Raw genomic sequence first — 12148 nt, forward strand, 5'->3', positions numbered from 1 at the left:
GGGAATGCTTTTTTAGATTTTTGGACCATTTTTGAGACTGGCTGGAGACACGAACGTTCCCTTGTCCATGCCACGGGGCAGGTCTTTGCAAATCATTTGACCATTCCTGGTGGGAAAAGCCCCAGTGCTCCGTGAACAATTTCTGCGTTTTGACAGACGTCGTGTCCATGCCCTCTGTGCGTAATCACGAGAGGCCCCTCCAGGTTTCCACTTTTTCTTTTTTTAAGATTTGACTGGGGAAGGGGAACAGGACTTTATTGGGGAACAGTGTGTATTTCCAGGACCCATCAGCTCCAAGTCAAGTTGCTGTCCTTTAGTTGTGGAGAGCGCAGCTCAGCAACAAGTCCATTCGCCGTTTTCAATCTTGGTTTCCGGGACACACCCCACCATCCCTTGTGGGAGTCGAGCCGGCAACCTGGTGGTTGGGAGCTCGTGCTCTAACCAGCTGAGCCATCCGGCCGCCCCCCCCCCCCCCAGGTTTCCACTTTTGACTAAGCCTCATCACTCCTGACACATTTCCTACAGCCTCTCTCACAAAACGGGCTGGAAGGCGTTTTCTGTGAGGGAGACTTCCACGCCGGCCTTTCATCTTGAGTATAAACAGCAAGGCAGTTCCTATCAGAGTGAGTCTCGCAAGATGCCAGGCGCACAACCGCCTTAGAGAGAGAGGGCCCTGGGGCCCCGACTGGAGCCGGAGGCTCTTTCTGAACACACCGCCCGGTTTGATCTCTCATTCTGTGTGTCCTTCTGAAGTGCGGCTGCTCTTCTCCAGCTCTGCTCCTCCCCAAGGAGCTGGCGCCTGGCGCCTCCCGCCCCCCCATCCTGGTGGAATCTTCTCACGTCCAGAGCCAGGGGCCCAGATTCCTCTGACAGACTCGCTGCCCTCTGCACTTTTGTCACCTTAGTCTTCCGTGCAGCACAGGAAGGAAAATTTCGATTTTTCCCTCAAGGCTTTTACACAAATAAGCCGAATACCTCGCAGCAGGAAATGAGAAAGAGACGGGCCCATTTCTTTTTTTTTTAAGATGAAATTTAGTGAAATTTGTCCTTTTTGTTTATTCTACTGGAAAGGTTTGTTTAAATTCCTTGAACTTAAAAACATCCTCATATGCACTTTTTCTAAAGCTAAAACGTTGTAATAGATATTCCTAAAACCAAGATGACTCCAAAAATTTCGTTCAGGGAAAACGATTGTTGTCTTTAGCTGAAAAAATAAACCCGAACAGACTCTCCCAAGGGAGGTTGTTGTCTTTTTTTTAAAAAAAAAAAACCTTAAATATTTACTTGAAAAGCGTGACTCTGAGCCTCCTGCTACGGACAACACTGTTTGCACCGCCCACCTAGAGATCACATATAATAACAGGAAAGGTTTTGAAACTCCATTTTCAGGAAAACAAGGAGATGGGTAAGAACTGCAGATTGAAAATGCAGGAAAGGGCGGGAAGTGTGCCTGGGCCAGAGGAGCCCAGAGCAGAAAAGACAGGAAGAAGCTCAGAGGGCGGGTGAGGGTCCCAGGCAGCCAGCTCAGGAATGCCGGTTGCTCTGCTGGTGAAAACAGTAGTAACAAATATGGGGGCTGCAGGAAGAGGAGGGAGTCACACACTGGGGTAAGTCCCCCAACCCAGTTAGTTTCACAGGAGAAGACAGGAGACACTCATCATTGAAAAGGAGTCCCGGGCTCACCTCCATCGTGCCCTGAGGGTGGGGAGAGCCATTTGGAGCTGAAAAGGCAGAGCACAAACTTGTCATTGACTGAAGGTTCACAAGGCACCTTAGGTCACAGGCTTGTCAATCACCATGGGTGGTCGGGACTGCATGTCTGTAAGGAAGCTAGCTCCCCACAGCCCCTCAGTCACACGCTAGGATCTGAACCCAGGACTGGATGGTGGGGAACCCGGGCCAGCCCTGGGGCGTCCTCACACTGTGTCCCCACAACCCTGCCTTAGGCCGTTTTCTCCCTGCTTCCAGGGCACAATTTCACTGGTTAAAGCCTCCAGAAAATACAAATAGATTAGAAATGGTTGGCCACTGTGGGTGCTTTTAAATGGCCTTTTTATCGATTTTTTATCTTCCGAATTTTCCACACTAAACCTATATCACTTATAAGTCAGGGAAAGCAAGACAAATACTTTAACAGACTTCAGGTGACATCGCCTCATCCCCTGGCGTGCAGGCCGGGTGATGCTCCAGGGTGTGGCTCCCAGGACGGCGCCAGGTGAGAATGACCCTTCAGATCTCACTGCCCGCTGGACCTGTGATGTATCTCCAAGGGGCACAGCTGTCCAGCTGGATTTAATTTTTGCAAATATGGCAAGCAATCCCGAGCGTCATTCAGGGTCTCTGGTCCTGCTCCCTGCATAAGAACGCAGGATATGGTGAGGCCAAAAAGGAACACCCACGGAGCCACACATAGGGGAGTCACACCACTATAGTCTCGCTGGCGGCTGGGTTGGAGACACAGGAAGCAGGAGCCACACGATCCGCAGCCTGCTGTCTGCTTCTCTGCCAACCGACCTCACTGGCTACCTGCAATCGCGCTAGCTAGCTCAGCCATCGCAGTTATATTAGTGGCCAATGGCTAACTGGTTACAGCTGATGACCAACTAGTCACCGCTGACAGCCGTCTACTATCCGAGCCAGCACCTTTCCACGTGAGGCCGAGAGCCTGGAAACTGCTCTCTGGGGCTCTGTCCCCACAGAAGTCATACCACTATATTCTCGATGGCAGTTGGTCTAGACACAAAAGCAAACATCCACCAGTACCCCAACGAGGGGTCTTCCTGCACCCCCATCTTGCTGGCGGCAGGCGAGACACAGGAAGTAGGATCAACATGATCTGCAATCCACAACCTGCTTGCTAATCGCACTTGCTAATCGCACTTGCTAGCCGCAACCCACCGTCTGCTTGTCTGCCAACCAACCAAGCAACCAACCCCCTAGGCTAGCCACGGCAGTTATATTAGTGGCTAACGGCTAACTGGTAACAGCTGATGGCCACCCAGCCACAGCGGATGGCCATCTGATTACAGCTGACGGCCATCTAAGAACCGAGCCAGCACCTTTCCACGTGAGGCCGAGAGCCTGGAAACTGCTCTCTGGGGCTCTGTCCCCACACCAGGGAATTCACGACAGTAGGGTCTCCTCAGGCAGGTTCTGGGTGTCACGTTGAACATAGGTGTCACGCAGGGAGTCAGGTGGGGTCTCCTGTCCCGCTCCCCACATAAGAACTCAGGATAGGGTGAGGCCAAAAAGGAACACCCACGGAGCCTTAGGTAAGGGAGTCATACCACTATAGTCTTGCTGGCAGCTGGGTTGGAGACACAAGAAGCAGGAACCCACTGTCTGCAACCCGCCGTCTGAACTGCAATCCGCATTTGCCAGCCACCATCTTCTTGCTAGCCCCCATTTGTTGCTAGCGTAGCCACAGCAGTTATAGTAGTGGCCAATGGCTCACTGGTTACAGCTGATGGCCAACTAGCCACAGCTGGCGGCCATCCAATCACAGTTGATGGCCATTTACTACCCGAGCCAGCACCTTTCCACGTGAGGCCAAGAGCCTGGAAACTGCACTCCTGGCTCTGTCCCCACACCAGGCTTGATGGAATCACCCAGGGCTGGTTTTCTTGAGTGGGCAGCTCCGGCTGGCCCCGGGGCAGTTCCACCTTATGGGGACACAGCCTCCATCCATGTAAACGGGGTCTGGTCCGCAGGCAGGGGCCACACTTCCAGGGCTCCCTGTCTGCTTCTCCCGCCCGCCCGACTCCTTCTCAGCGAGTATTTCACCAAATGCCGGGAAAGGCCCGTGGTGATCTTGCTCAGCCCTGAGGCCCAGGGTGAGTGTGTACAGGTGACTGGCTGCACCCATCGCACCACGCACCAGCCTGGGGCTTGGCTTATTTATTCTTTTTTGTTTTTTTTTTTAAAGATTTTATTGGGGAAGGGGAACAGGACTTTATTGGGGGAACAGTGTGTACTTCCAGGCCTGTTTTTCCAAGTCAAGTTGTTGTCCTTTCAGTCTTAGTTGTGTCGGGCGCAGCTCAGCTCCAGGTCCTGTTGCCGTTTTCTAGTTGCAGGGGGCGCAGCCCACCATCCCTTGCGGGCGTCGAACCGGCAACCTTGTGGTTGAGAGGACGCACTCCAACCAACTGAGCCATCCGGGAGCTCAGCTGCAGCTCAGCTCAAGGTGCCGTGTTCAATCTTAGTTGCAGGGGGCGGAGCCCACCATCCCTTGCGGGACTCGAGGAATTGAACTGGCAACCTTGTGGTTGAGAGTCCACTGGCCCATGTGGGAATCGAACCGGCAGCCTTCGGAGTTAGGAGCATGGAGCTCCAACCGCCTGAGCCACCGGGCCGGCCCTTTATTCATTTTTTAACAGCTTTTTTGTGAGATCATTCAAACACCAGCAAACTCACCCATTTAAAGTGTGCAATTCAATGACTTTTAGTACCTTTACCACAAGTGCAACCATCCCCACAGTCGATTTTAGACCGTTTTCATCACCCCAAAGAGAAACCCGCACCCGTGAGCCATCCCCTCCCTCGCCCCCACCTCCTGGTCCCCGGCCCCGGGCAACACACTTGTCTTTTCTCTCCATTTCCCTTCACATGACGGTTGCTGCTCTGGTTCCCCCACGCTTACCCTGGGGTTCTCCTGGGTGGAGATGAGGACCGTCCCCCCTGAGCCCGAAAGCCCCTTCCTGGGCCCTGCACACAGCAGCATGCTCTGATTCCAGCCCCTAGCTGACTCCTGCTGGGCATCTCCCCCAAACACTCCTGTTCATCCACCCGAACTGGAAGTCTTTCTGGGGGAGTGTTGTTAAAGAACCGGCCTGAGTGCAGAGTACAGACTGGTTATGACTTAACCACTTTGTAGCAAGACTGCCACCCCCACGGCTGACGCGAAGACGGGACAGATGTGCCGCAGGAGTCACCTGATCAGGTAAAGGCCAGCGCTGCGGCGCGGCCCAGGGCAGCTGCTGCCTGGGGGAGCGAGGCTGGGCCAGGCTGGGCAGAGGCCTGCCTGCTGGCGGTCCTGGTCCTGCCGTCCCAGCACCAGGCCTGGCGGGAGAGATTTTCCCAAGGAAGGGAAACTCGCCCTTTAAATGTTAAATCGGCTCGACTTTTTCTTCTTTACTTTTACTGCGTTTCCGTTTCGAGGAAACCCAATTACTTCCCTACTTGGTAAACTTGATGTAAACGTAAGTCACGATTTTGTGGGTGACGAGCATGATTCTGAATGTCAAGGTCATTGGGACTGTGCACACCGACTTGCGTTAGGACCTGCTTACTCTGAAGTGGTAGCTAAGACCCTCCCTTGTGAGAGGAGGGCCTTCCAGGTGATCAGAGCTGCCCTTCGCAGCAGCGGAGACTCTCCTTAAACTCACGGGTAAGCAGCACACTTCAACTCGGTGGGCGTGAGCGCGGGCTGCCTTGGCTCCCCGATTCCTTTAGGCAGCAGTCTGGGGGTGGGGGGAGTGACCCACCTGGGCTCAGAGATCCATTACTTCCTAAAAAGCTAGTGAGGGGCGGCCAGATGGCTCAGCTGGTTAGAGGGCAAGCCTCAACAACAAGGTTGCTGGTTCAATTCCCGCCTGGGATGGTGGGCTGTGCCCCCTGCAACTGACACTGAAAATGGCGACCGGACTTGGGGCTGAGCTGCGCCCTCCACAACTAGATTGAAGGACGACGAGTTGGAGCTGATGGGCCTGGAGAAACACACTGTTCCCCAATAGTCTCCAATTAAAAAAAAAAAAAAAAAAACTAGCGAGGAGGAGCAAACAAGCCCAAGGGAAGTGGGAAGCGGAAGGAAAGAAATGGTAAACAGATGGGAAATAGGACAGAAATCATTAAAAATGTTGGAAAAGTGCATGGTGGGAGTCTCAGAGGAGATACTAGTGGCCTCAGCTCCGTCGTGCAGACGACAGCTGGGAGGCCGGCACCCCGTCCTCAGAACAAGAAAAAGCTGCACAAGCAAAACCAGCGACTCTCCTTGGACCCATTGGAGGAGGGAGGCTGCAGGCCAAACGGCCACCCTGACACCTGGAGAGACAGGAATTCAGACAATTGAAGGCAAGACAGGCTCTCCCGCCGCGGAAGCCACTGCAGCCCAACTGGCAGGAACACCGACGACGTGGGGACTCTGAGCAACTGCTGGGGGCCACAGTCTGGGGGCCACGCTCTCAAGGGCTTTCCCTCCAGGAGCCCCGCCAGGTGCACCTGGGGAAGATCTGAGAAGATCTCCTAGTGTCCCTGGCAAGGGGAGGGGCGGGTAATACTGGTGACACAGAACCAGGGCCTTCTCCACCCTTCCTTTTCTGTACCATAGTCTAGTGGGTTTCCTGCAGGGTGGCAGCAGGGCCGGGGAGTCCATCACTCAGGCCGCATCCCCCAGGCCGTCCCCAGGCTGCCATGACCTCCATCGGGGGCACACAGGTCTGATTTTCCCTTTCTCAGGAGCCAACCGCTGCAGGAGTGGCACAGTGGTGATATTCTAGATCTAGCATTCCTTTTTCATTTGTTACTTGGAATGCTTCCATAAAAAAAGGCTCCCTTGCGTCCTATTTGGCACAGAGCACATGGGAAAGGCAGGGAAAATGCTAATTCTTCCTCTTCACCTGCCTGTCCATCTCTGGCATATGGGGACCTCGACAAGTTTTACTCCTTAATTTGTCCCCCAGGACAGGTCTCAGGTTCGGTGTTATTCTATCCATCTGAGGTCTTCAATGAAGTTTCGACACCGCTGCGTAAGAAAACTAGGTGGTACTGTCAGGACAGAGATTAATATATGCACTAAAGTTTTACCAGTTTTACCAACAAAGAATAAGAGTGCTGGATTTGGGGCAGGACGGTCTGAGCGACGCTCTCTGTCTCCTGGTTGGTACCTTCAGCTGAGGGACCAGGTCTGTGCTGAGACCTTTCTCAGGAAGTGACCTCTCCCCCACCCAGTTTCTCAGCCAGCTCTGGATTCTTCAGGAAAGTGTCTGGCTCTTCTTTTTCAATCACAAATGTTTTGTCCGTGGTTCCTTCTCTTCCTCAACCTTAGAGGCCTGAGGCTGGGGTCTTCAGATGACACTTGACATGACATTCTCTGCAGCCAAGACATCAAGAGCAGCTTTGGGTGTCTTAGGAAGTTCTAGCAACTCACGTCATAGAGGCCTCTTATTCTCCACACACAGCTTTGTTCTTTTCCAGTTTAGCCAGAGACACTGGGGAAGATACACAGAGCAGAAAGCAGATGGCAAACTTACTCTCTCTTTCTGGCGTCACCTTTAAATATCTTGGGTTTCTCCTTTGAGGTACTAGATGGAGTCGCTTCTTCTCCAGTGAGCCAGGGGTCCAGGGTGGCTTTCAGAGCAGTGGCCGTGCACAGAAGAGCTTCTCAGCTGTCACAGTGACGCTGTGTGACACTGTGTGACTGCGGTCCCTTTGGACCAGCACAGTCTGTCCAGGCTTTCAGAGCAGGAGTGGCTTCTCAGCCAGAGAGTTTGCAGAGCACTCCTGTCCCTTTTTACCCTTGGTGACAGAGGCTGCAGAACTAATAGTGGCTTGGGACACAATGGGGCCTGACCAGCTGCCTTCATTTCCCTCAAAGTCCACGTCTGATGCCCAGCAAAACTGCAAACGCAAAGTCTCACTGTGTGTGTGTGCACGCGTCCAGGCTGGACCAAGCGCAGAGCGCTCTAAGGCTGGAGGTCAGCGGGCTTCACAGACTGAGAGGCAAGGTCACTCTGCCCACGCCGTCGATGTGACCCAACAGCTGGTCATTCGGCTAGTCACTCGTGTAAACGTCTCAGTGGTGCTGTGTGGCCCAGGTCTTTGTCTCTGGCTTCCACGGTAAGAATTACGGCCAGGTTTTACATTTGTCTACTGGTCAGCCTCCTCTTGCCTTTCGGTAGTAGGATTGCACAAACAAACCCTGTTTCGTTGTGACCAGAGACCGTGGTTTCAGAACATAGGGGCGACAGGTTTGAGCAGCTGGTTTTCACGGGAAGGCTCATCCTGCTACGTAAACAGAGCAGAAGGTGCTGGCTGGGCAGGGAGGTCACCTCTGAGTGTTTCACCTTCGTGTCCCGCCACCTACACATGGGCCTGAAAGGGCAGGGGCAGCTCAGCTCGTCCCTCCCTCCACCCTAGGTGTTAGGATGGATCAGGTGCATGGACACCCACCTGGGTCTGGAGCATGACAGTGCTTGTGCCACTCAGGGAGTCAAACACTGTCTACTGAAAACTAACAACAGTAACACCTAGACTCCAAAGCAAAGTTGTGTCTGATTGAAGGGAGGAGAAAACCCTCCTGCCCCTGGCTCTGCACCCACCTAGGGCCTTCCTCACGCTCAGCTCTGGCCAGTCTGTGTGGCCCTTGACCTTCCGTGGGAGGGCAGGTCTCCCCACTACTGCACCTACTATCAAGGAAGATGAGCCCTGTGGGTCAGCAGGTATGGCAAAGGCCACCCCAAGGTGAAGCCTGGGTGACACCCACACACGAGCCCCCACACCACCCCCTTCCCCCCCCAGCGGGCCCAGCTGATCTCCAGGGACCAGAGCAGCACTCTCGTCTCTTATGTCCACAAGGTCATGACCTTTAGAGAAAAGGAGGGTAGCGTTTCTCCCAGTCGTGTACCTGAGGGAAACATTCCCAAAACAGAACACAGTGCGCTGTGGTGCGGGCCATTTCTGAAGGTTGCTTTAGTTTGAAATTTGACAGTGCCTTCTGGAATGGAGAGGCTTTGGGACATGGCTTTCTCTGTTCCCACCGGTCATCTTTCAACTCCTTCAGGTCCTGGGTGGTCCTTTTAGCAGAGGGAAAGGCACAGCTCTCCACACACTCCTACTTCTTTCTAAGGCACCGACTCACTGCGGTACAAACAAACCATAAACCTTTGTCAAGCTTTGAGGATCGTTCTCACTATCCCATGTGTCAGAAAGGGAATAAGTGATTCAGGGTATATGAGGTCTGACAATTAAGTTCACAAACTCACCCTACAAAAAGTACTCCATACCTCACTGTTGAATTTCACTACAGTCACCTTCTGAGTACTCCCCTTGGGAAGCTTTGCACCGACACCAGCGCCTAGTCCACCCTTCACAGCAATTTTGGAACTCTTTTTCTGGAATGGCCATCAGAGCTGTCATCGTATTACCCTTGATGTCCTGAATGTCACCAAAATGTCTTCCTTTCAATATTTCCTTTATCTTCGGGTAAAGAAAGAAGTCATTGGGGGTCAGATCAGGTGAGTAGGGAGGGTGTTCCAATACAGTTATTTGTTTACTGGCTAAAAACTCCCTCACACACAGTGCCGTGTGAGCTGGTGCATTGTCGTGATGCAAGAGCCATGAATTGTTGGTGAAACGTTCAGGTTTTCAGACGAAAACTTTTTCCCCCCTTCTTCCGCCTTCCCCTGCCCCTCTGGTTCAAGCCGTTGTTTCTCAGTCTAGTTGTGTAGGACACAGCTCCCTGGCCCCTGCTGGTATTAGGAGCCTTGCACTCCCCGCCCCCCCCCAGGCAGTCAGTCGCACACAGTAGCCCACTGCAGCCCAACTCTGGAGCCGCTGTTCACAGTCTTAGCTGTAGAGGGCGCAGCTCACTGGCCCGTGTGGGAATTGAACTGGTGACCTCAGCGTTAGGAACACGGCGCTCCAACCACCTGAGCCATCGGGCCGGCCCTAAAAACTTTTTTTTACACAGCCTTTCAGGTCTTCCAAATAGTAAACTTGGTTAATTGTTCATCCAGTTGGTACAAATTAATAATGAATAATCCCTCTGATATCAAAAATGTTTAGCAACATCATTGCAACAAGTTTGTGAACTTAATTTTTAAACCTCCTAAGTCGGGTTCTACACACAAATATAAAATTCTCTAATTGCCCTTCCCAAACTCAGAGAATGAGAATGTACAGTGGATGCCCTGCTTCTTTCTGCCAAAGGAAAACTGAAACAATAATTTCTATGGATTCGGGGACATTTCCAAGGCTGACGTGTGAACTCTCTCACTGGCGCGCCAACGCACATCCCCTCACTGCGGGCGCGGACCCTTGCTCAGGACAAGTTTTGCTGGGATTTGTTTCCTGCGTTGCATTTGCATCATTTTAATCCTGATGGTTAAAATTCTAGCTCCGATTTTGATATGTAATGATGCAGGAAATTTCTGAGTGCCGGGATCGTGTCTCGTGAAACCGAAGAAGGGAAGCACGGAACAAGGAGAGGCACAGAGTTGTCAAAGAGGATAGTTTATTAAAAGTAAAGAATTGCAGCTCTCGAGCGGGAGGGGGTTCCCGAATGGGACCCCGTGACTGAGGCAAAAGCTCTTACTTTTATATCTTCCCTTCTCTGCTTGGAGAAGGGAGCTGGGTCTTTTAATGGAATTCAGCTATCAGGTTTGTCCTGTTTGCCCACCCTAAAGGGGTTAGCAAAATAACCCGTTCCTATCTATCAGACTGCTCCCATTTGTCCAGCCAAAAGGGATTTACGAGATAACTTATTAACCTCAAGGTGCTGTTATTTTTGTCCTGGAGTGAATGAGCCATTTCAGAACCTGGAGTTTCAGGATATGCCTGTCTTTTATTTATTTTACCAGCCACCTTCCTGTCTACCTAACAACATGTTAACTAACCTGTCTCAGTAAGACTTATAGTCTTATAATTTCTTGACACATTTCCAGCAGCCTCTTCCACTGAATGAAGGTTGAGTCAAACTTTTGAGGAAGATTTAACAAATTAACTAAGCTTTGCCTGAAATATGGACAGAGAGCTACTGGCAGATTTTCTGAAGCACAAGGTTCAAGTAGGTGCTTCCAAAGGAATCAAGACCTGGGCGGTGGGTGGTAGACACAGGCCAGTGGCCCAGACCCCCTTCCCGGCAGAGGTGCCACAGCTGAGACCCTTGGGGCCACGCCTCAGCCCGAAGGACACTCCTGGGCCAAGGTCACCTTCTTCCGGGGGCAGCCCACATCCAGCAGCCTCTGTACAAGGGGTGTGAAGACCCAGCCACTTCCCTCAACTGGACAATCCAAGGGGCCATCTCGGCGGAGGCCTCCGTCCTATGCATGTCACAGCCACTCCCTCTGCCCCGTCCTGCATCCAAACAGTACTGAATTGGCTGACCACCTTACCCTGAGAAACACACACACACACACAGACACTTCTTCCCGTCTGGGTGGGACTAACCCCAGGTGGCTCCCGGCCCAGACTGTCTGGGCAAAGATGCTGATTTCTGCTGGCTGTTGTTGCTTTCACCTTTTCAGTATGTTTTTCCTACTTTCAAAGGGAACCCCATTCCAGCCCTGAGCCCCCATCCCGGCCACCTCTCGGTGCCACCCGCAGAGGCCACCAGGCCCTCCAAGGAAAGGAAAGGCGCTGACTTCCCAAAATTGTCTAATAAGAGCCTTTGTCCTATTTATTTTCTGCAAAGAACCAGAGCGAGAAAATCATTTTCCCCCTCCAATCTTGAATTGGAAACTATACTGCTCTTTCTTGAATAAATCTGAGGTGACGTGTCCTCAGTTTCCATTTATGATTCCCACTGGGCCCTGCTGAATAATTTCCTCTCAAGAGGCTTATTTTCTGCTTGAGTTTAGAATGCTCCCTTATAAATAGACAAGCTTAACGTCACGTCGTCCTCTGAAATGGTAAAAAACTGGGTAAAATTCATGCCAGGAGAATTCTAACAACCTGACACTCAAGAAATAAAACCGAATAAAGCTGTTAAAACTGCTTCTGAGGTAAAAGATTTTATAACTGTGCTGTGCAGACACAGATTTTCCCAGGATCAAATCGAGTCAGCATTTACTTCCCCCTGGCTCTGGGTGCAATATGCATATAACTTCATTTGCATACATTAACATTCCTATTAAACATTTCAAGAGAGTTTTTTTCTTTTTACATATGAAAGCAATGCTCACGATTTTTAAAATTGAAACAATATAAAAGGAACAATAAAACCTCTCTCTGCCGGCCCCCACCCCAGGCTACTCCTCAGAGGAAATCCCTGAGGGCTGCTCTCAGGCCCAGGTGGGACAATTAATCTGTGCTTCCATTGGCCAGAGAGCAGATCACATGACACCCTTACCACCCGCCACGGAGAGCACACCTGGATCAGGCTTTATGTGACCGGTTCCCAGTGGGCACAGAGAGACCTCATTCTTTCCATCAG

This window comes from Rhinolophus ferrumequinum, chromosome 12 (genome assembly GCF_004115265.2).
Source record: "Rhinolophus ferrumequinum isolate MPI-CBG mRhiFer1 chromosome 12, mRhiFer1_v1.p, whole genome shotgun sequence".
NCBI classification, from domain to species: Eukaryota; Metazoa; Chordata; class Mammalia; order Chiroptera; family Rhinolophidae; genus Rhinolophus; species Rhinolophus ferrumequinum.